The 26,075-nt window shown below is 49.5% G+C and overlaps 2 non-coding genes across 2 annotated transcripts; both read right to left on the bottom strand.

The window, feature by feature from the left end:
- Positions 1-19,501: 19,501 nt before the first annotated feature.
- Positions 19,502-19,664, bottom strand: LOC135005570 (U1 spliceosomal RNA). The gene has a single exon (XR_010206105.1). It is a non-coding gene; the product is annotated as a U1 spliceosomal RNA (small nuclear RNA).
- A 152-nt stretch (positions 19,665-19,816) lies between these two features.
- LOC135005569 (U1 spliceosomal RNA) lies at positions 19,817-19,980 on the bottom strand. The gene has a single exon (XR_010206104.1). It is a non-coding gene; the product is annotated as a U1 spliceosomal RNA (small nuclear RNA).
- Positions 19,981-26,075: the final 6,095 nt, after the last annotated feature.

The following is a 26,075-nucleotide window of genomic DNA, read 5'->3' on the forward strand; positions in this document are numbered from 1 at the left end:
GACACACACGCACAGGCAGCGCCTGGCACACACGCAGCGCCTGACACACACGCAGCACCTGACACACACAGACACGCAGCGCCTGACACACACAGACACGCAGCGCCTGACACACACAGACACGCAGCGCCTGACGCACAGGCAGTGCCTGACACACACGCACACGCACACGCAGCGCCTGACACACGCAGCGCCTGACACACGCAGCGCCTGACACACGCAGCGCCTGACACACACACGCACCTGACACTCACATGCTCCTGACACACGCAGCACCTGACATACTCACACGCAGCACCTGACACACACGCAGACACGCAGCATCTGACACACACACACGCAGCGCCTGACACACAAACACGCAGACACGCAGCGCCTGACACACACGCAGACACGCAGCGCCTGACACACACGCAGACACGCAGCGCCTGACAGACACGCAGCGCCTGACAGACACGCAGCGCCTGACACACACGCAGCACCTGACACACACGCAGAGCCTGACACACACACAGCGCCTGACACACATGCAGACACGCAGCGCCTGACACACACGCAGACACGCAGCGCCTGACACACACGCAGCGCCTGACACACACGCAGACACGCAGCGCCTGACACACACGCAGCGCCTGACACACACGCAGCGCCTGACACACACGCAGCGCCTGACACACACGCAGACACGCAGCGCCTGACACACACGCAGACACGCAGCGCCTGACACACACGCAGACACGCAGCGCCTGACACACACGCAGACACGCAGCACCTGACAGACACGCACACACACACACACACACAGCACCTGACACAGATATGCAGCGCCTGACACACACACGCAGACATACAGCGCCTGACACACACACACGCAGACATGCAGCACCTGACACACACATGCAGCACCTGACAGACACACACACCCACACACACACACAGACATGCAGCACCTGACACACCCACACACAGACACACATGCATCACCTGACACACCCACACACACAGACATGCATCACCTGACACACCCACACACATATACAGACATGCAGCACCTGACACACACACACACACACACAGACATGCAGCGCCTGACACACACACACACATACAGACATGCAGCACCTGACACACACACACACACACATACAAACATGCAGCACCTGACACACACACACACACACACACACACACACACACGCAGCACCTGACACACATATATACATGTGGCATTTAACGCACACACGCACAGCACCTGACACACAATCATATACACTCAGAGCACCTAACACACACATACACTCGCAGCACCTCACACACACTCGTATACACACGCAGCACCTGCCACTCACACATATATACACATGCAGCACCTGCCACTCCCACATACATGAACAGCACCTGACACACACATACACGCGCAGCACCTGACAGTCACACACATACAGATGCGACAGCTGACACAAACACATACACGCTCAACACCTGACACCCACGTGGCAGCTGACGCATACAAATGCAGCACCTGAAATACACACATATACACGTGCAGCACCTGAGACACACACATACACGTACAGCACCTGAGACACACACACACACACATGTATGTACACGCGCGGCTCCAGGCACACACATACGTACGTACACACGCGGCACTTGACACACACACGTACACGTGCGGCACCTGACACACACACGTACGTACGTACGTACATGTGTGGCACCTGACACACACACGTATGCACACGTGTGGCTCCTGACACACACGCGCGTTGCTCCTGACACACACACATGTACGTACGCGCTCGGCTCCTGACACACACACGTATGTATACGCGCGGCACCTGAAACCTACACGTATGTACGTATACGCGCGGCTCCTGTCACCCTCACGCATGTACACGCGTGGCTCCTGGCACACACACACACACACACACGTACACGCGCGGCAACTGAAACATACACGCGTGTACGTACACACATGCACAGCACCTGACATACACACATGTAGGTACACGCCACCTGACACACACACACACACGTACACGCACGACACCTGACACACACGTACGTACGCGCACGGCACCTGACACACACGTACATACTAGTGATGAGTGGGTTCGGTTCGTCGGAATCCGGACCCCCCGAACTTCACCCATTTTACATGGGTCCGAGGCAGGTTCGAACCTTCCCGCCTTGCTCGGCTAACCCGAGCGCGCCCGAACGTCATCATCCCGCTGTCGGATTCCCGCGAGATTCGGATGTCTGCATTCGTGGAAAGGGGTCCCATGTGTAAACATGGGACCCCTTTCAGTCCGTCTGGTCCGGGTGTTCGGTTTGTTGTTTTGCCAAGTACGTGGATTTAATCTGGAACCTGGATCAGGTGAGTATAATTATCTTTTATTTTCAGGTACCCGTGGATTCTACTTGGAGAAGAGGACCGACTGCTTCGTGTCAACATAGGTAAGTATGTGTGTGTCGGCAGGTGTGAAATAAAGTTATACTTTCACGGTGTCTGTGTCCTGTTTTTATTTGGGTATTTTTTCCCCAGTAGAACTACAGGTACCAGCGGGCCCGTTTTTCTCCCGCATGCTGGTACTTGTGGTTCTCAAAGTACCAGATTGCGGGGGAGGCTTGCTGGGACTTGTAGTACTACTGGAAAAAAACAATATTCTTTCAATTTTCTCAAGGCTATCAGCCTCCCATCCGCAGCCCTTGGATGGGGAGGACAGCTTCGGGCTTCAGCCCTGGCCCTTGGGTGGCTGGGGGGGGGACCCCTTGATTGAAGGGGTCCCCACTCCCCCAGGGTACCCCGGCCAGGGGTGACTAGTTGGATATTTAATGCCACGGCCGCAGGGCACTGTATAAAAGTGACCCCCGGCTATGGCATTATCTGTCCAGCTAGTGGAGCCCGATGCTGGTGTAAAAATAATTGGGGACCCTACTCTTTTTGTCCCCCGTATTTTTTGCACCAGCACCAGGCGCAGAGCCCGGAGCTGGTTTTAAAAATACGGGGGATCCCCTGTCCGTTTTCCCCCCGGATTTTTAGAACCAGGACCGGCTCGAAGAGCCCGAGGCTGGTTATGCTTTGGAGGGAGGACCCCACGCAATTTTTCTTTTCCGGGTTTTTCACATTCCATTTAAAAAAATAAATAAATAATAATAATCTTTTAAAAAATATATAAATAATACTTGTGCCTCCAAAAAAGACAAACCAAGTACCTAATCCCTTCTAATATAAATAGATATGCTATTACCCCAAAAAAATATTATTTTTTATTAGATTCCGCCTGCAAAGTGTGGCGGATTGAAAATGACGAATTTACTGTTTAAAAGCACTGTTGTCGAATTTACAAACTTCAATTGAATATACTTTTGTTGAATTGCCGCATTTGTACCATTGCAGAAAAGTCGAATTTGTCAAATGTCGAATTTTAAAAAGTCGAATTTTGAAAGGATGCAAGAATAGGCCCCGCCCCCTTCTTCACATCAGCCGTCCCCTTCTACCCCTGTACCTTGCTCTCTCCTGTCTGTGCTCTCTCCCGTCTGTAGGACTAGGCCCCGCCCCCTTCTTACCCTCCAGTGACTGCTCTCTCCTGACAAGTGGACCAGGCCTGCCCCCTACACGCTGCTGGTGTCTTCATTGTTACTTGGTCTGGAGCTCCGTTGGGGAGAGAACTCACGTGAGCTCATTAAGAATGAGGAACTGGGATGTTTTAATTTTATTGTGAGTAGTGTAGTGTGGTGATGTAGTATGTTGTATGGGGGGTATAGTGTAACTATGAAGTGCAGCATATGGGAGGGCTATAGCATAGTGATGTAGTGTGGCATATGGGGGGTGGTAGCGCATACTCGTGCGTACAGGGGGTGCCTGGTGCGCACAGGCACTCCCTAATGTCCAGCACCGCTGCACGCCACGCTTGCTGTGGCACAGTGATCGCTGAGTGTGTGATCCGTGGAGCCTAGCCTGTAGCTCATTTCCGTACCTCCCACCACCGCTGCGCCCGCCCCCCCTCTGCCTGCTGCTAATACTATGCTGAGTGCATTCGTCGGCGGCCTCACTGGGGGGACTGGTGTCACCTTGCAATGTGACGTGGTGATGTCCGCCTATGCTCTCCTCCCGCCCACCCGTGCTTTCCTCCCGCTGCGGTCTCTCAGTCCTAGTGTGCCGCGGCTGCCACACCACTGGCAGTGTTCCTCTAGGGGGGACTGGGAGCCGCCGGCAGACACATTCTGCTGAGACTTACTTGTCAGTGCGGGTTCCGGATGGCAGGCGGCGGGTGGGAGGGCAGACGGGGAGCAGGTGTCACAAGGAGTGTGTGGGTAACTAATTCACAATACTTCCGCTCAACGTGGCACTGCTGGTCCTTCATCTCCCATGTCTCTTCACCAGGTGGCGGGCGGCCCGGAAATTAAGTGATGTGTTGTGCAGCAGTCAGTGTGAAGTGACTGTGAGTAACACTGATGGTGCTTATGATGCTGCTGCAGAATCGGGAAGCAATTAATTCATAAATATAATGTACTCAGTGTATTATACATACATAAACATGTACATACGTGTATTTGTGTATACATGTATATACATGAGTGTGTGTGCATATATATATATATATATATATATATACAGCCAGTTCCCAGGAACAAAAGTCCTCCCCCGCTTCCGCTAAGTCCACAGCATGACGCTGGGGCTCCACTGGTGGAGCCAGGTGCGGTGGGGGCCCATCTCAAGTGCTTCAGCAATCAGTGGGCTTGCTCACAGGTGGATCCCTGGATTCTACAAGTAGTGTCTCAGGGATTCAAGCTGGAATTCGAGACGTCTCCCCCTCGCCGTTTCCTAAAATCTGCCTTGCCAACATCTCCCTTGGACAGGGAGGCTGTGATAGAGGCAAATTCACAAGCTGTATTTGCAGCAGGTGATAGTCAAGGTACCCCTCCTTCAACAAGGAAGGGGTTACTATTCCACAATGTTTGTGGTACCGAAACCGGACGGTTCGGTGAGACCCATTTTAAATTTTAAATCTTTGAACACGTATATAAAACGGTTCAAGTTCAAGATGGAATCGCTCAGGGCGGTTATCTCAAGCCTGGAGGAAGGGGATTACATGGTATCACTGGACATCAAGGATGCTTACCTGCATGTCCCCATTTACTCTCCTCACCAGGAGAACCTCAGATTTGTGGTACAGGACTGTCATTCTGCGGCGGGACTGCCGCATTCTAGATCAGTAAAAGCCCATTCCACGAGGAAGGTGGGCTCTTCTTGGGTGGCTGCCCGAGGGGTCTCTGCTTTACAACTTTGCCGAGCTGCTACTTGGTCGGGGTCAAACACATTTGCAAGATTTTACAAGTTTGACACCCTGGCTGAGGAGGACCTGGAGTTCGCTCATTCGGTGCTGCAGAGTCATCCGCACTCTCCCTCCCGTTTGGGAGCTTTGATATAATCCCCATGGTCCTTACGGAGTCCCAGCATCCACTTAGGACGTCAGAGAAAATAAGATTTTACTCACCGGTAAATCTATTTCTCGTAGTCCGTAGTGGATGCTGGGCGCCCATCCCAAGTACTTGTACATAGTTATTGTTAACAAAAGGGTTATTGTTGAGAGCCATCTGTGCAGAGGCTCCGTTGTTGTCATACTGTTAACTGGGTATAATATCACGAGTTGTACGGTGTGATTGGTGTGGCTGGTATGAGTCTTACCCGGGATTCAAAATCCTTCCTTAGTGTCAGCTCTTCCGGGCACAGTATCCTAACTGAGGTCTGGAGGAGGGTCATAGGGGGAGGAGCCAGTGCACACCAGGTAGTCCTAAAGCTCTCTTTAGTTGTGCCAAGTCTCCTGCGGAGCCGCTATTTCCCATGGTCCTTACGGAGTCCCAGCATCCACTACGGACTACGAGAAATAGATTTACCGGTGAGTAAAATCTTATTATATATATATATATATATATATATATATGACTTGGGGTTTGTTTTATTAGATAGAGCATGTCCCTGTGAAGTGCCTTTTGGGGTTGTGGTTTTTCAGAAAGTTACAGGTTTTTTTTAATTAAGAGAAATATGCCCCATTATAGAGATCGGGCATTTCAATTTGTTGCGCCTGCGCAGTGGCCGCCAGCAGGGGGTGTACTAGAGTGCCTTCTCTTGAGAGCCGCAATATGGCCGCCTTCTCCCCGGTTATTCTGTAAATAGGAAAATAACCTCACAGGTTCACATAGGGCAGAGTTGCCACTACTAGTGCAGGGCTGTAACTTACAGTACTAAGGAAAAGCCATATACTAAAGCGGCACGGTGACCTCACCCCTCTCAGAGACACCAGGGCGCAGCACACTGGTACACACACCTGTTAGCTCAGGGCAGCACTATAGGACCCTCCTGTAATGCTGTGCTGGCGGCGTGTAGTGATCAGGGCACTGGGAGACTGGCTGGCTGGTCTCCGTCTCTGCTGCCTATAGAACTTCCACCTCTGTTATATATCAGGGCTGCTCTCCTGTTGTTATGATTCCAATACTCTGGTCTGGGGATATCTTATAGCAAGGACCTGAGTACTGGAACGTAATGCTTGGAAAGGGAGTGGGAACGGGAATAGCCCCTGGCGCCCTATCTCCGTTGTCTCGCCCGTGCTGTCAGAAATCTCTTGCGAGACTATGGTTGCTTGGGCCCATGGCAGCCGCGTTTGAAGGGCGGATTACGTCTGCCCAACTCCGATGCCCCCTCAGGTCTTAATGGGAGACAAAGAGAAATCCGAGACAGGGTGATAACAAGGGGCCCTCTACTAAACAACAAAGCCAGGGGCTCAAAACTAACTTTAAACTAGAGTATGTGCGGAAAACCGCCAGGGAAAAGGACAACCAAAATACCCACTTGTCCACTCTTCTACCCGGCACCGGCGAGTTCCGGAGAGGAGTGTGGGAGCGTAAACCTCCGCAAATGCACCAACACAGAATACAAACTAAAGCGGCCTAGGCCGCAGCACGCGGCAGAGCCGCCACTCACGAAAACCCCACGAGATCCTCTAGCGACTGTTGCGGGTAAATGAGGACTGGAAGACTCCTTGGGAAGAGATGACAACACTAAGATTCAGGAACTCTGAGGACAGGAATGACCGGACACAGCAGAACTGGAACAGACGTCAGCAAACCAAAGCAGCATGCAGGAAGCTATTACCGGCGTCTGTGTGAAGCACTGAGAAGGTATTTAGCAGGGAGTCCTTCAATCAGAAGTTCAGAGCCTGATTAGCACAATGCCGTGCAGCTGCCTTGCTGCACGACCAGAAGACAAGTGTGTGTGTGTAGTTCACTTGATTGACCCTGCAAGGGGAGCGCAGTCCGTCCGTGGCGTCCCCGTTGCTAGGGTCAAGGCGGCTCAGCGCGCCCGGCGTCCTAGCGTTGCTAGGGAGCCGGCGGCTAGCACGCTCGGCGTCCCTAGTTGCTAGGCGCCGGGCCGCGAGGACATCGCGGACCACGGCGCCTAACACCTGTGTGTTCTCTTCCTCTCCTACCTCACACTGGAACTGGCCGCCCAGAGAACGAGAGGGCAGCGGCTGACATCAGAGAGGGTGCAGCAATCTGTGTGGGCAGAGCCCCTCACAGCAAGGTGTCCTTATGCTGTGCCCCGTGTAATCACTGTGATCCATACAGACTCTCACCCTGGTATGCTCTCTATTATTTATTTTTTTACACTGCGGCATGCTCGAGGGAAGGGAGCAGGCACCACCCCACCGCCACTACTCCTCCGCCAGCATCACTGCCGAGCCGGTCAGTGTTCCGGCGGCAATGAGCAGTAGGCAGCCACCAGCAACAACAGTCAGGAAGCTGTTACTCCCGGCAGCAGTAGCGTCAAGCTGCAATTCAGCCAGCGGCACGATGATCCGGGAGACAGTGGCAGCACAGGGAAGCAGTACCCCCTCCAATCGCAGCACCAACTAGGAGACTGAGGCAGCAACCTGCCCCCCCCCAGCAGCAGCACCACCCTGATGATAGGTAAGATGCATTTTGGTGTCACAAGAAGGTGGCCGGAGTAGTGGCTGGCTGTGGTCACACCCCGGGGAAAAGTGATAGTGATTTCAGTGTTCCCTTGCGCGGGGATTGGATGTGTAGATGTATGGAGGCTATGTATGTATAGATGTGAGCGGCAGTGTGCGGATGTATGAGAGCGGCAGTGTGCGGATGTATGAGAGCGGCAATGTACGGCTGTATAACTGCGTCGGTGTGCGGCTGTATGAGTGCGATGGTGTGCGGCTGTATGCGTGCGGCGGTGTGCGGCTGTAAGAGTGCGGCAGTGTGCGGCTGTAAGAGTGCGGGGTTGTACGGATGTATGAGAGCGGGCTTGTACGGATGTATGAGAGCGGCAGTGTATGGATGTATGAGAGCAACAGTGTACAGTTGTGTGAGAGCGGCAGTGTGCGGATGTATGAGAGTGGCGGTGTACGGATGTATGAGAGCGGCAGTGTATGGATGGCAGCGTCATAGGGAGGGATGTCGGAATGCTGTTATAGGGTTCCTAATACAAAATGCCACGTTGGGCTTGATGGGCAGGTAGTGCGGCAAGCACACCCAAATTGGCATCTGACGTCGCCTGCAGTCCACACTGTTGTGAGGAGTCAGAGTTAATTTTGACTGTGTAGTGTACTCACAGAGGACCTACCGCCCGTCCCCTCCTCGCATCTGAGCAGCAGGTCAGGCTCTTATTTTCTTTTTAATCAGGAGAGGCCGAGTGAACTGTGAGCAGGGGGGCAGAGCTACATGGGACCCAGAGGGGCTGCTGTGCTATCAGAGAGGGAGAGGAAGAGAGAGATGAAGCTACTGCAGATCCCCAGCTGATTGTGAGGTGCCGGGTTGAAGGGTGATGTGATCACCCTTCTCCCTCGCTGCCGCTGGGGACCGCATCTAGGCTTCCTCCATCGAGGGCATGCGGCGCAGCAGTGGGCAGCGTGTAATGAGTTTGTCTGACTCATTATACTGCTGCCTGTTGTGGACACCTCCGTCCGTACGGACTGGTGTACATGCCCAGCACAGAGGTGACAGTGTTGGTGGAAGTGCTGCCCAGTTCTGACCCTGCAGGCCTCCCTGATCTGACTGCGGCCGCTGCTACTGCTGCGGCCCAAAACCCCTGCCGGTCCCCTCCATAGACTTCTGCCTGTCCAGCGCTGAGGTACTAGGGGTATCCCAGCTGCGGGAAGGGTATGTCTCTGGCTTTCTCTCCGGCAGGGGAAGGTGACAGCGGCGGAGGAAGTGTTGCCCACCTCAGACACTGCAGGCCTCCCCGATCCAGCTGCGGCCACAGCTGATGCTGCCAGAACCCCCTGCTGGTCTCCTTTGTTGACTGCCGCATGGCCAGTGCTGAAGTACTGGGGGTAGGCCAGCTACGGGAAGAGTGTCTCTGCCTCGGGCTCTCTCTCTCTGTCAGGGGAAGGAAGGGCTGATTCTCTGGCACAACAGGGAGGGCTAGGCTGCAGGAACACAGCACTGGAAGAAACAGGAGGCCGAACTCATGACCAAAAAGTGAGCAGTGCAGTGATCAGCCCCCTAGTCTTTCCCTCTCTCTGGGTGCAGAGCTGTATTCTACAGAGAGAGCTGGGATGGGAAGAAGGGGAACGGCACCTGACACACACATACACGCGCGGCACCTGACACACACATACACGCGCAACACCTGACACACACACATACACGTGCGGCACCTGACACACACACGTAGCATCAGACACAATAAAATAAACATGCAGCACCTGACCCACACATACACGCGCAACACCTGACACACACACATACACGTGCGGCACCTGACACACACACACGTAGCATCAGACACAATAAAATAAACATGCAGCACCTGACCCACACATACACGCGCAACACCTGACACACACACATATACACGTGCGGCACCTGACACACACACGTACCATCAGACACAATAAAATAAACATGCAGCACCTGACACATGCATATACACGCAGCACCTGACACATGCATATACACGCAGCACCTGACACATGCATATACACGCAGCACCTGACACATGCATATACATGCAGCACCTGACACATGCATATACACGCAGCACCTGACACATGCATATACACGCAGCACCTGACACATGCATATACACGCAGCACCTGACACATGCATATACACGCAGCACCTGACACATGCATATACACGCACACCATCAGACACACACATACACACGCAGTGCCTTACTCACACACATGTACACGCGCAGCACCTAACGCACACACATGTACACGCGCAGCACCTGACGCACACACATGTACACGCGCAGCACCTGACGCACACTCATGTACACGCGCAGCACCTGACGCACACTCATGTACACGCGCAGCACCTGACGCACACTCATGTACACGCGCATCACCTGACACAGACATACGTATTCATGCACAGCACCAGACATACACTTGTACACACGCGGAGCACCTGATACTCACACACATATACACCCGCAACACCTGACACACACACACACACGTGCGGCAGCTGACGCATACACACGCACCATCAGACACACTCATATATACACGCAGCACCTGACACACACATACACACAGGAGCTGACACACACATACACAGGCAGCACCTGACACACACACACATATACACGCGCAGCACCTGACACCACGCACTCACACGTACAAGCAATGCATTTCACGCCTACCTCCAGCCTCAGTTACAGGCTGCTGCCGCCTACCCCCCTCCCTGCATCAGCTGCAAAGGCAGCAAAATATTTTGACCAAAGTCTAAAGGCCCGTACACATTAAACGATGTCGCTCTGTGAGCTACATCGTCTAATGTTTCCCCTCCCGGGCCGGCCGGCGGCCGACTGTACACACTGAGCGATATGACCGCTCATATCGCTCAGTGACGTCACGCCCCCGCCAGCCCTGCATGAAGGTCGTGGACGACAGTCCACATCCTTCCTGCATGCCCTACCGACAGCGAAGATTGTTGCCGACCCGCGGGGCCGCGCATCGTTTGTCGCTGGCTGCATACACACTTAACGATAAAATGAGCGACGTCGCTCATTAAATCGTTAAGTGTGTACGGACCTTAAACAATTTGGTTTGGTTAATAAAATAATTTTGCACAGAACAGTGATGTTATACGAACATTTTCATTAAACATTTAAAAAATCAAATGTTTATTCTTACAGTGAAATTTTACATTTCTGAATAAAAAAAATAAATAAAAAAAAAGCGATGAAATTCCATAGACAAAAAACCTTACGGTTTCACATGTCCCATTAAGGCTTCTTAGACATGATCGAAATTTCAGAAACCTGTTGTAACTCTTCCACTCAAACTCCAAAAAGCAATGAAATTCCGATCATTAAGGCTGACGCCTTAATGGACGTGTTCCTTGCGCAATACAGATATGGTATGCCATCACAGCCTGTGGGTAAGTGCAGATTCAGCACTCTCACAGAGTGAGATTGCTGTCACTCACACAATGGTGGAGCTGCTAATTCACAGATTTGTGTGCTCATTGGAATACACACATGCAGTCTATGCAACTGAAGGTCTGAGCGGAAGACAAAGCTGCTCAGATGAGGTAAGAGTGTTGTTGATTGGAGGGAGGAGAGCGGTGTGGATGGGGGAACAGAAGTGTGTGGATAGAGGGAACACTAAGCAGCACTAATGGGGGGACAGAGAAACACAGGGGGTAATTCAGACCGCAGCAGCAGCAGCGATTGCAGTCTGAATTAGTTTGTGAGGTGCGCACGTGCAATGGCCGCACTGCGCGTGCGTACCCCAGGAGCCCAGTGAGATGCTATCACCCTGCCTGATTGATAGGCAGAGGTGGTTGCGGGGAAGGAGGGGGGCGTGCAAACAGCGTTAGAATGCCATTGGCAAGGCATGGTCTGCACAACGGAGGCGTTTCCGGACCACTGGGGGGTGGGCTGTGGCGGTTATCCCCCTGCCAAGAGCGCAGGATCCACTAAATTTACCTTCAGGATGTCAGCTACATGAATAGGGTAAGAGTGGTGTGGATAGGGGGTAGATTAAGCAGCAAGTATGGGAAGGGAGACAGAGCGGTGCAGATGGGGGAAATGGTGCAGATGGGTTGAAAACACTGGCATGGATGGGTAGAAAACTGGTGCAGATGGGAGAGAAGACAGTGTGCCATGTACTGGAGGAGGCAGAGTGACGTTGAAGAAGGAAACACTGAGCAGCACAGAGAGAAGGAAACGGTGGTACAGACAATGCACAGGTGGGGAAAGACAGATGGTACAGATAAGTTAGTACAGACTAGCACAGATGGGAGAACACAGCAGTAGGGATTGGGGAAGACCGGGCAGCATGGGGGTGTATAGGGGAAGTAAGTGTAGATGCATAGACCGTAGATGGGGTATTATAGTTTAGCAATTAACCAAGATGTTTGAGGGAACTAAATGTGTATACTAAGTGAGATGGATGTATGGAGTTAGAAGGATGTTGTAACAAGGTGGCTTTGTTGTGTTGACTGAATGGGATGGTTGTGGGCACTGTGTGGGATGGGAGCACCACAAAACTGCTCAGACCTTCAGTTGCATAGACTGCATGTGTGTATTCCAATGAGCACACAAATCTGTGAATTAGCAGCTCCACCATTGTGTGAGTGACAGCAATCTCACTCTGTGAGAGTGCTGAATCTGCACTTACCCACAGGCTGTGATGGCATACCATATCTGTATTGCGCAAGGAACACGTCCATTAAGGCGTCAGCATTAATGATCGGAATTTCATTGCTTTTTGGAGTTTGAGTGGAAGAGTTACAACAGGTTTCTGAAATTTCGATCATGTCTAAGAAGCCTTAATGGGACATGTGAAACCGTAAGGTTTTTTGTCTATGGAATATATATATATATATATATATATATCACAAACATATATGATTCATACATATATCACACACACATACATGATACATACATGAGAAAGACCTGGGATGGTGATGAGGCCAGGGCCCCCTGCTGATGTTGCGTTGAGGAAGGCAGTGTTCCAGGGCGGATGCCAGTCGGGGAGAGCGCCGCGCAGCCCGGGAAAAATACTGCTGAGGAGCTACATCTGGAAGAGCCCCTAGGAGGGAGAGTGCCACATGCCCCATCCTGCGCGGCAGACTCTGCAGGCCTGCACATGGGAAGGGAGGTCTCTGGCCACACATACTCACCCTTCTGCTGAAGCCCCGCTGCTGTCCCCATCAGCGATCTCCAGCGGGGAGGGGGGCCAGGATGAACCTCAACCTGTGAGAACTATCTTCATGATCAAGAGATCTCATATGCAAGATAAGTATGTGTTGGGATAGGGCTGGGGAGGGCGGCTGCTCGGGCACACCCCCGTCAAGTTAAGGAGATTTAACTGAGGAAGCACAAGGGAACTCTCGTCTGGGGACAACAACTGCAGGGAGACCACATCTTTTCAGATGAACATGGGAGGGCAGAAGGCTGCCTAATACTGAAGCACCCTCAGACATTAAACCATATGCAACAACTATTGCAAGCATTCCTGGGGGAAGGTCTGCAGCAGACGGATTTGCATACGGTGATGTCATCCAAGCAGTGGGCCAAAGTTGGCTGGAACCCTCATCTGTATATGAAAAGAGAAAAGGGGCATGCAGGGCATGGCGGCCTTTTGCGGCGCTTGGATAACCCCAAGTTTGCATTAAACACCCCCACCCTCCTTCGGTGTGGGGCTCATGTTGGCCATGCCCAAGCCCCTGAAGCATTCAAGCTGATTTCTTGCAGCAGCTGGGCACTGTAACAGCTTCAGAGCTGCTCTACAAGACAAGTAAAAGGGTGTGGGCCCTGCAGCACCACCTGTAGTTTGCATACACACATATATAGGACAGCATCTCTTATATGCCCCAGGGTCAATAAAATAGTATCCTTGTCTAGGCTATCCATCCCCTCAGATAAGGTATTTGTCCATGCCGCTACAGCACTACACACCCAGGCCGACGCAATTGCCGGTCTGAGTAAGGTACCTGAATGTGTATAAATGGACTTCAGGGTAATCTCCTGTTTGCGGTCAGCACACTCTTTGAGGGTAGCCGTATCCTGGGACGGGAGGGCTACCTTCTTGGATAAGCGTGTTAATGCTTTGTCCACCCTAGGGGAGGATTCCCATCGTAACCTATCCGTTGATGGGAAAGGATACGCCATAAGAATCCTTTTGGAAATCTGCAGTCTTTTATCTGGAGATTCCCAAGCTTTTTCACATAACTCGTTCAGCTCGTGTGAGGGGGGAAAGGTTACCTCAGGCTTCTTTCCCTTGTACATATGTACCCTCTTGTCAGCGACAGGGGGTTCCTCTGTGATGTGCAAAACATCTTTTATTGCCATAATCATAAATCGAATGGATTTTGCCAATTTTGGCTGTAACTTTGCATCATCGTAATCGACACTGGAGTCAGAATCCGTGTCGGTATCTGTGTCAACAATCTGGGATAGTGGGCGCTTATGAGACCCTGACAGTCCCTGCAACATAGGATCAGGCATGGGTTTAAATCCTGACTGTCCCAAAGCTTCTGCCTTGTCTAATCTTTTGTGCAATGAGTTTACACTAGCATTTAAAACATTCCACATATCCATCCAATCAGCTGTCGGCGGAGACACCACATTCATTTGCTCCCGCTCCTCTCTAATATAGCCTTCTTCCTCAGACATGTCGACACACGTGTACCGACACACTACACACACAGGGAATGCTTTTTCTGAAGACAGTTTCCCCACAAGGCCCTTTGGAGAGACAGAGAGAGAGTATGCCAGCACACCCCCCAGCGCTATATAACCCAGGAATAAAACAGTAACTTAATGTTTGCCCAGTAGTGCTGCTGTATGTAATTTGCGAATTATGTGCCCCCCCCCCCTCTTTTCAACCCTCTTGTCTAACGTGGTATAAGCAGGGTAGAGTCCGGGGAGCTTCCTCTCAGCGGTGCTGTGGAGAAAAAATGGCGCTGGTGAGTGCTGAGGGAGAAGCCCCGCCCCCTCGGAGGCGGGCTTCTGTCCCGCTTAAACTGTAAAATTGGTGGGGGCTTATACATATATAAAGTGCCCAGCTGTATATATGTTATATTTTTGCGAAAGAGGTTTATATTGCTGCCCAGGGCGCCCCCCCCTGCGCCCTGCACCCTTACAGTGACCGGAGTATGTGAGGTGTATGGGAGCAAAGGCGCACAGCTGCAGTGCTGTGCATTACCTCAGTGAAGATCATGAAGTCTTCTGCCGCCTCTGAAGTCTTCTTTTCTTCTCATACTCACCCGGCTTCTATCTTCCGGCTCTGCGAGGGGGACGGCGGCGCGGCTCTGGGACGGACGGCGAGGGTGAGATCCTGCGTACCAATCCCACTGGAGCTAATGGTGTCCAGTAGCCTAAGAAGCAGGACCTTGCAACTCAGAGAGTAGGGCTGCTTCTCTCCCCTCAGTCCTTCGATGAGGGAGTCTGTTGCCAGCAGTGCTCCCTGAAAATTAAAAACCTAACAAAATACTTTCTGTCAGAAAGCTCAGGAGAGCTCCTGAAAAGCACCCAGTCTCCACTGGGTACAGTATCAAACTGAGGTCTAGAGGAGGGGCATAGAGGGAGGAGCCAGTGCACACCCAGAACTAAAGTCTTTCTTAAAGTGCCCATGTCTCCTGCGGAGCCCGTCTATCCCCATGGTCCTTGCGGAGTCCCCAGCATCCTCTAGGACGTTAGAGAAAATAGGATTTTAATACCTACCGGTAAATCCTTTTCTCTTAGTCCGTAGAGGATGCTGGGCACCCGTCCCAGTGCGTACTGTGTCTGCAGTTATTAAATGGCCCTTAACTCCAGAACATTTATGTGGAGATGAAAACATCCAAGGAAGACTTGACCATCTTCCTTGGATGTTTTCCCCCTGTGTGACTGCTCTCCAGCCTCGGAGGGTTGCATCCGTGGTCCCTAGGATCCCGTCCTGGATCCCGAACCATCGCCCCTCTAGGTGGTGAGAACTGTGCAGCCACCAATGGAGTGAGATTCTGGTCTTGGAAGACAGGATTATCCTCCGGTGCATGTGTAGGTGGGATCCGGACCACTTGTCCAACAGGTCCCACTGGAACACTCTGGCATGGAACCTGCCAAACTGAATGGCCTCGTAGGCCGCAACCATCTTCCCCAGCAACTGAATGCATTGATGGATTAACACTCTTGCTGGTTTCAGAATTTGTTTGACCAGACTCTGGATCTCCAGAGCCTTTCCACTAGAAGAAAACCTCTTCTGTGTCCAGTATCACTCCCAAAAACAACAACCGCGTCATTGGGACCAACTGCGATTTTGGCAAGTTTAGGAGCCAACCATGTTGTTGAAGAACTGTCAGGGAGAGTAGATGTTTTGCACCAACTGGTCCCTGGATCTCGCCTTTATCAGGAGATCATCCAAGTACGGGATAATTGTGACTCCTTGCTTGCGAAGGAGGACCATCATTTCCGCCATCACCCTGGTGAAAATCCTCGGAGCCGTGGACAGACCAAACGGCAACGTCTGAAATTGGTAATGACAATCCTGAATTGCAAACCTCAGGTAGCTTGATGCAGTGGCTAAATGGGAACATATAAGTAGGCATCCTTTATGTCTACCAAAACCATGAAATCTCCTTTTTCTCTGACGTCCTAGTGGATGCTGGGACTCCGTCAGGACCATGGGGATTAGCGGCTCCGCAGGAGACAGGGCACAAAAGTAAAAGCTTTAGGATCGGGTGGTGTGCACTGGCTTCTCCCCCTATGACCCTCCTCCAAGCCTCAGTTAGATTTTTGTGCCCGGCCGAGAAGGGTGCAATCTAGGTGGCTCTCCTAAAGAGCTGCTTAGAGTAAAAGTTTTGTTAGGTTTTTTATTTTCAGTGAGTCCTGCTGGCAACAGGCTCACTGCTACGAGGGACTTAGGGGAGAAGAAGTGAACTCACCTGCGTGCAGGATGGATTGGCTTCTTAGGCTACTGGACACCATTAGCTCCAGAGGGATCGAACACAGGCCCAGCCATGGAGTCCGGTCCCAGAGCCGCGCCGCCGACCCCCTTGCAGATGCCGAAGAGTGAAGAGGTCCAGAAACCGGCGGCAGAAGACTTTTCAGTCTTCATGAGGTAGCGCACAGCACTGCAGCTGTGCGCCATTGTTGTCAGCACACTTCACACAAGCGGTCACTGAGGGTGCAGGGCGCTGAAGGGGGGCGCCATGGGCAGCAATGAAATACCTATACTGGCTAAAAGATACATCACATATAGCCCCTGGGGCTATATGGATGTATTTAACCCCTGCCAGGTCTCAGAAAAACGGGAGAAGAAGCCCGCCGAAAAGGGGGCGGGGCCTATTCTCCTCAGCACACAGCGCCATTTTCCCTCACAGAAATGCTGGTGGGAAGGCTCCCAGGCTCTCCCCTGCACTGCACTACAGAAACAGGGTTAAAACAGAGAGGGGGGGCACTTATTTGGCGATATGATTATATATATTAAGATGCTATAAGGGAAAAACACTTATATAAAGGTTGTCCCTGTATAATTATAGCGTTTTGGTGTGTGCTGGCAAACTCTCCCTCTGTCTCTCCAAAGGGCTAGTGGGGTCCTGTCCTCTATCAGAGCATTCCCTGTGTGTGTGCTGTGTGTCGGTACGTGTGTGTCGACATGTATGAGGACGATGTTGGTGAGGAGGCGGAGCAATTGCCTGTAATGGTGATGTCACTCTCTAGGGAGTCGACACCGGAATGGATGGCTTATTTAAGGAATTACGTGATAATGTCAACACGCTGCAAGGTCGGTTGACGACATGAGACGGCCGGCAAACCAATTAGTACCTGTCCAGGCGTCTCAAACACCGTCAGGGGCGTTAAAACGTCCTTTTACCTCAGTCGGACAGACACAGACACGGACACTGACTCCAGTGTCGACGGTGAAGAAACAAACGTATTTTCCTTTAGGGCCACACGTTACTTGTTAAGGGCAATGAAGGAGGTGTTACATATTTCTGATACTACAAGTACCACAAAAAAGGGTATTATGTGGAGTGTGAAAAAACTACCTGTAGTTTTTCCTGAATCAGATAAATTAAATGAAGTGTGTGATGATGCGTGGGTTTCCCCCGATAGAAAATTATTGGCGGTATACCCTTTCCCGCCTGAAGTTAGGGCGCGTTGGGAAACACCCCTTAGGGTGGATAAGGCGCTCACACGCTTATCAAAACAAGTGGCGGTACCGTCTCCAGATAGGGCCGCCCTCAAGGAGCCAGCTGATAGGAGGCTGGAAAATATCCTAAAAAGTATATACACACATACTGGTGTTATACTGCGACCAGCGATCGCCTCAGCCTGGATGTGCAGCGCTGGGGTGGCTTGGTCGGATTCCCTGACTGAAAATATTGATACCCTTGACAGGGACAGTATTTTATTGACTATAGAGCATTTAAAGGATGCATTTCTATATATGCGAGATGCACAGAGGGATATTTGCACTCTGGCATCAAGAGTAAGTGCGATGTCCATATCTGCCAGAAGTTGTTTATGGACACGACAGTGGTCAGGTGATGCAGATTCCAAACGGCACATGGAAGTATTGCCGTATAAAGGAGAAAAAGACAACGTCTTTTCAGCCTCAGTCCTTTCGTCCCCATAAGGGCAAGCGGGCAAAAGGCCAGTCATATCTGCCATGGGATAGAGGAAAGGGAAGAAGACTGCAGCAGGCAGCCCATTCCCAGGAACAGAAGCCCTCCACCGCTTCTGCCAAGTCTTCAGCATGACGCTGGGGCCGTACAAGCGGACTCGGGTGCGGTGGGGGGTCGTCTCAAGAGTTTCAGCACGCAGTGGGCTCACTCGCAAGTGGACCCCTGGATCCTACAAGTAGTATCCCAGGGGTACAGATTGGAAATTCGAGACGTCTCCCCCTCGCAGGTTCCTGAAGTCTGCTTTACCAACGTCTCCCTCCGACAGGGAGGCAGTAGTGGAAACAATTCACAAGCTGTATTCCCAGCAGGTGATAATCAAAGTACCCCTCCTACAACAAGGAAAGGGGTATTATTCCACACTATATTGTGGTACGGAAGCCAGACGGCTCGGTGAGACCTATTCTAAATCTGAAATATTTGAACACTTACATACAAAGGTTCAAATCAAGATGGAGTCACTCAGAGCAGTGATAGCGAACCAGGAAGAAGGACTATATGGTGTCCCGGGACATCAGGGATGCTTACCTCCATGTCCCAATTTGCCCTTCTCACCAAGGGTACCTCAGGTTCGTGGTACAGAACTGTCACTATCAGTTTCAGACGCTGCCGGTTGGATTGTCCACGGCACCCCGGGTCCTTACTAAGGTAATGGCAGAAATGAAGGCAAGTAAATGGGTGTGGGCCCTGCAGCACTACCTGTAGTTCGCATTGTGCGTTGGAAGGCACAAAGTAAGCAGATGGGAGAAGTCAGGATAGTGCGCAAGGGCATAGAAGGGAGCGGCTCAAGAAAAGAGAAGTGGAAACAGACAGCAAACTAGGCTGGAGAGAGACCTGAGACAAAGAGATCTGAATTATACGAGAGCCGACCAGAGGAAACACAAATTATGCAGTCAAGTGTCCCACATTTGGGGAAATCGCAGGAGCAGCACACCCAGAGTGCAATGGGTGAGCTTTGCCCTGGGAGAAGCACCTTCCTGATCATAGTATCTCACCTGGCAGGTAAGTAGGAGTTGGGCTAGAGCTGGGGAGGGTCGCTGCTCGGGCACCCCCCTGTCAAGTGAAGGAGATCCAACTGAGGCAGCACAAGGGAACTCTCGAAAGAAGAACAAGGCTAGAGGAAGATCTGAGACAAAGAAATCTGACTTTTACCAGAGTTGACCAGAAGAAAGCACAAACACAGTCCCCCACTACCACAAATAATGCAGTCGAGTTTCCCACATTTGGGGAAATCACAGGGGTCAGCATACCCAGAATGCAATGAATGAACCTCACCCTGGGAGAACAATCTTCATGACCATGGTATCTCCTATGCAATATAAGTATGATTTGGGATAGGGCTGGGGAGGGCCGCTGCTCAGGCACATCTCTGTCAAGTAAAGGAGATTCAACTGAGGCAGCACAAGGGAACTCTCATCTGGGGACAACAACTGCAGGGAGAACACATATTTTCAGATGAACATGGGAGGGCAGAAGGCTGCCTAATACTGAAGCACCCCCAAACAACAAACCAAATGCAACAACTAGTGCAAGCATTCCTGGGGGAAGGCCTGCAGCAGATGGATTTGCATATGGTGATGTCATCCAAGCAGTGGGTCAAAGTTGGCTTCAACCCTCATCTGCATATGAAAAGAGAAAAGGGGCGTGCAGGGCATGGCGGCCTTTTGCGGCGCTTGGATGACCCCTAATTCGCATTAAACACCTCCACCCTCCTTCGGTGTGGGGCTCATGTTGGCTATGCCCCAGCCCCTGAAGCATTCAAGCTGATTTCTTGCAGCAGCTGGGCACTGTAACAGCTCCAGAGCTGCTCTGTAAGGCAAGTAAAAGGGTGTGGGCCCTGCAGCACTACCTGTAGTTCGCATTGAGTCATTGCTCAGATTTTTGCTCCTTACAGAAAGATCGTCGGTTGGGAAGGAATATTGCATCACCAGAATGTTCGTTTGGAAGACTGAGAGACAGCACCTTTGAGAGGACAGCAGAACAAGAAGAACAACAAGACGAGAGAACTTATTATCGTAACAAGTTCTCTCCCCCTCAAACTGTTTTTTTATACCCCCTTTACAAATTTCTTCTTTTCTCCTCCTGTAAGATGGACTTGCCCCAAGAGACTGTGATATGGATTTTTCCGTTAACCATGATGTTGACCAGAGCAGTCTGTTTCGGTGAGAGTACCAGTGAGGTCGAGAAAGGATCCAGAAAGGCCGCTCCCTTCTATGCCCTTGTGCACTATCCTGACTTCTCCCGTCTGCTTACTTTGTGCCTTCCAACGCACAATGCGAACTACAGGTAGTGCTGCAGGGCCCACACCCTTTTACTTGCCTTACAGAGCAGCTCTGGAGCTGTTACAGTGCCCAGCTGCTGCAAGAAATCAGCTTTCCAATGCGTAGCTCTTTGCAAAAGAGAGATATTGGCAAGGAAAAGCTGTCTTGTACCTTTGCATTTTTCTCCCAAACGAAGGACACTAGAAAGAAAATTTTAAAGCCTCCTGTTAGGCCATCATCTACACGACATAGCCCTGAATTTTCCAATGCGCAGCTCTTTGTAAAAGAGAGATATTGGCAAGGAAAAGCTGTCTTGTACCATTGCATTTTTCTCCCAAACGAAGGACACTAGAAAGAACATTTTAAAGCCTCCTGTTAGGCCATCATCTACACGACATAGCCCTGAATTTTCCAATGCGTAGCTCTTTGCAAAAGAGAGATATTGGCAAGGAAAAGCTGTCTTGTACCTTTGCATTTTTCTCCCAAACGAAGGACACTAGAAAGAAAATTTTAAAGCCTCCTGTTAGGCCATCATCTACACGACATAGCCCTGAATTTTCCAATGCGCAGCTCTTTGCAAAAGAGAGATATTGGCAAGGAAAAGCTGTCTTGTACCATTGCATTTTTCTCCCAAACGAAGGACACTAGAAAGAAAATTTTAAAGCCTCCTGTTAGGCCATCATCTACACGACATAGCCCTGAATTTTCCAATGCGCAGCTCTTTGCAAAAGAGAGATATTGGCAAGGAAAAGCTGTCTTGTACCTTTGCATTTTTCTCCCAAACGAAGGACACTAGAAAGAAAATTTTAAAGCCTCCTGTTAGGCCATCATCTACACGACATAGCCCTGAATTTTCCAATGCGCAGCTCTTTGCAAAAGAGAGATATTGGCAAGGAAAAGCTGTCTTGTACCATTGCATTTTTCTCCCAAACGAAGGACACTAGAAAGAAAATTTTAAAGCCTCCTGTTAGGCCATCATCTACACGACATAGCCCTGAATTTTCCAATGCGCAGCTCTTTGCAAAAGAGAGATATTGGCAAGGAAAAGCTGTCTTGTACCATTGCATTTTTCTCCCAAACGAAGGACACTAGAAAGAACATTTTAAAGCCTCCTGTTAGGCCATCATCTACACGACATAGCCATGAATTTTCCAATGCGCAGCTCTTTGCAAAAGAGAGATATTTTCAAGGAAAAGCTGTCTTGTACCATTGCATTTTTCTCCCAAACGAAGGACACTAGAAAGAAAATTTTAAAGCCTCCTGTTAGACCATCATCTACACGGCATAGCCATGAATTTTCCAATGCGCAGCTCTTTGCAAAAGAGAGATATTGGCAAGGAAAAGCTGTCTTGTACCTTTGCATTTTTCTCCCAAACGAAGGACACTAGAATTAAAATTTTAAAGCCTCCTGTTAGGCCATCATCTACACGATATAGCCCTGAAATTTCCAATGCACAGCTCTTTGCAAAAGAGAGATATTGGCAAGGTAAAGCTGTCTTGTACCTTTGCATTTTTCTCCCAAACGAAGGACACTAGAAAGAAAATTTTAAAGCCTCCTGTTAGGCCATCATCTACACGACATAGCCCTGAATTTTCCAATGCGCAGCTCTTTGAAAAAGAGAGATATTGGCAAGGAAAAGCTGTCTTGTACCTTTGCATTTTTCTCCCAAACGAAGGACACTAGAAAGAAAATTTTAAAGCCTCCTGTTAGGCCATCATCTACACGACATAGCCCTGAATTTTCCAATGTGCAGCTCTTTGCAAAAGAGAGATATTGGCAAGGAAAAGCTGTATTGTACCTTTGCATTTTTCTCCCAAACGAAGGACACTAGAATTAAAATTTTAAAGCCTCCTGTTAGGCCATCATCTACACGACATAGCCCTGAATTTTCCAATGCGCAGCTCTTTGCAAAAGAGAGATATTGGCAAGGAAAAGCTGTCTTGTACCTTTGCATTTTTCTCCCAAACGAAGGTCACTAGAAAGAAAAATTTAAAGCCTCCTGTTAGGCCATCATCTACACGACATAGCCCTGAATTTTCCAATGCGTAGCTCTTTGCAAAAGAGAGATATTGGCAAGGAAAAGCTGTCTTGTACCTTTGCATTTTTCTCCCAAACGAAGGACACTAGAAAGAAAATTTTAAAGCCTCCTGTTAGGCCATCATCTACACGACATAGCCCTGAATTTTCCAATGCGCAGCTCTTTGCAAAAGAGAGATATTGGCAAGGAAAAGCTGTCTTGTACCTTTGCATTTTTCTAACAAACGAAGGTCACTAGAAAGAAAATTTTAAAGCCTCCTGTTAGGCCATCATCTACACGACATAGCCCTGAATTTTCCAATGCGTAGCTCTTTGCAAAAGAGAGATATTGGCAAGGAAAAGCTGTATTGTACCTTGGCATTTTTCTCCCAAACGAAGGACACTAGAAAGAAAATTTTAAAGCCTCCTGTTAGGCCATCATCTACACGACATAGCCCTGAATTTTCCAATGCGCAGCTCTTTGCAAAAGAGAGATATTGGCAAGGAAAAGCTGTCTTGTACCATTGCATTTTTCTCCCAAACGAAGGACACTAGAAAGAACATTTTAAAGCCTCCTGTTAGGCCATCATCTACACGACATAGCCCTGAATTTTCCAATGCGTAGCTCTTTGCAAAAGAGAGATATTGGCAAGGAAAAGCTGTCTTGTACCTTTGCATTTTTCTCCCAAACGAAGGACACTAGAAAGAAAATTTTAAAGCCTCCTGTTAGGCCATCATCTACACGACATAGCCCTGAATTTTCCAATGCGCAGCTCTTTGCAAAAGAGAGATATTGGCAAGGAAAAGCTGTCTTGTACCATTGCATTTTTCTCCCAAACGAAGGACACTAGAACGAAAATTTTAAAGCCTCCTGTTAGGCCATCATCTACACGACGTAGCCCTGAATTTTCCAATGCGCAGCTCTTTGCAAAAGAGAGATATTGGCAAGGAAAAGCTGTCTTGTACCATTGCATTTTTCTCCCAAACGAAGGACACTAGAAAGAAAATTTTAAAGCCTCCTGTTAGGCCATCATCTACACGACATAGCCCTGAATTTTCCAATGCGCAGCTCTTTGCAAAAGAGAGATATTGGCAAGGAAAAGCTGTCTTGTACCTTTGCATTTTTCTCCCAAACGAAGGACACTAGAAAGAAAATTTTAAAGCCTCCTGTTAGGCCATCATCTACACGACATAGCCCTGAATTTTCCAATGCGCAGCTCTTTGCAAAAGAGAGATATTGGCAAGGAAAAGCTGTCTTGTACCATTGCATTTTTCTCCCAAACGAAGGACACTAGAAAGAAAATTTTAAAGCCTCCTGTTAGGCCATCATCTACACGACATAGCCCTGAATTTTCCAATGCGCAGCTCTTTGCAAAAGAGAGATATTGGCAAGGAAAAGCTGTCTTGTACCATTGCATTTTTCTCCCAAACGAAGGACACTAGAAAGAACATTTTAAAGCCTCCTGTTAGGCCATCATCTACACGACATAGCCATGAATTTTCCAATGCGCAGCTCTTTGCAAAAGAGAGATATTTTCAAGGAAAAGCTGTCTTGTACCATTGCATTTTTCTCCCAAACGAAGGACACTAGAAAGAAAATTTTAAAGCCTCCTGTTAGACCATCATCTACACGGCATAGCCATGAATTTTCCAATGCGCAGCTCTTTGCAAAAGAGAGATATTGGCAAGGAAAAGCTGTCTTGTACCTTTGCATTTTTCTCCCAAACGAAGGACACTAGAATTAAAATTTTAAAGCCTCCTGTTAGGCCATCATCTACACGATATAGCCCTGAAATTTCCAATGCACAGCTCTTTGCAAAAGAGAGATATTGGCAAGGTAAAGCTGTCTTGTACCTTTGCATTTTTCTCCCAAACGAAGGACACTAGAAAGAAAATTTTAAAGCCTCCTGTTAGGCCATCATCTACACGACATAGCCCTGAATTTTCCAATGCGCAGCTCTTTGAAAAAGAGAGATATTGGCAAGGAAAAGCTGTCTTGTACCTTTGCATTTTTCTCCCAAACGAAGGACACTAGAAAGAAAATTTTAAAGCCTCCTGTTAGGCCATCATCTACACGACATAGCCCTGAATTTTCCAATGTGCAGCTCTTTGCAAAAGAGAGATATTGGCAAGGAAAAGCTGTATTGTACCTTTGCATTTTTCTCCCAAACGAAGGACACTAGAATTAAAATTTTAAAGCCTCCTGTTAGGCCATCATCTACACGACATAGCCCTGAATTTTCCAATGCGCAGCTCTTTGCAAAAGAGAGATATTGGCAAGGAAAAGCTGTCTTGTACCTTTGCATTTTTCTCCCAAACGAAGGTCACTAGAAAGAAAAATTTAAAGCCTCCTGTTAGGCCATCATCTACACGACATAGCCCTGAATTTTCCAATGCGTAGCTCTTTGCAAAAGAGAGATATTGGCAAGGAAAAGCTGTCTTGTACCTTTGCATTTTTCTCCCAAACGAAGGACACTAGAAAGAAAATTTTAAAGCCTCCTGTTAGGCCATCATCTACACGACATAGCCCTGAATTTTCCAATGCGCAGCTCTTTGCAAAAGAGAGATATTGGCAAGGAAAAGCTGTCTTGTACCTTTGCATTTTTCTAACAAACGAAGGTCACTAGAAAGAAAATTTTAAAGCCTCCTGTTAGGCCATCATCTACACGACATAGCCCTGAATTTTCCAATGCGTAGCTCTTTGCAAAAGAGAGATATTGGCAAGGAAAAGCTGTATTGTACCTTGGCATTTTTCTCCCAAACGAAGGACACTAGAAAGAAAATTTTAAAGCCTCCTGTTAGGCCATCATCTACACGACATAGCCCTGAATTTTCCAATGCGCAGCTCTTTGCAAAAGAGAGATATTGGCAAGGAAAAGCTGTCTTGTACCATTGCATTTTTCTCCCAAACGAAGGACACTAGAAAGAACATTTTAAAGCCTCCTGTTAGGCCATCATCTACACGACATAGCCCTGAATTTTCCAATGCGTAGCTCTTTGCAAAAGAGAGATATTGGCAAGGAAAAGCTGTCTTGTACCTTTGCATTTTTCTCCCAAACGAAGGACACTAGAAAGAAAATTTTAAAGCCTCCTGTTAGGCCATCATCTACACGACATAGCCCTGAATTTTCCAATGCGCAGCT

Source organism: Pseudophryne corroboree, unplaced genomic scaffold, assembly GCF_028390025.1.
Source record: "Pseudophryne corroboree isolate aPseCor3 unplaced genomic scaffold, aPseCor3.hap2 scaffold_2065, whole genome shotgun sequence".
Classification (NCBI taxonomy): Eukaryota; Metazoa; Chordata; class Amphibia; order Anura; family Myobatrachidae; genus Pseudophryne; species Pseudophryne corroboree.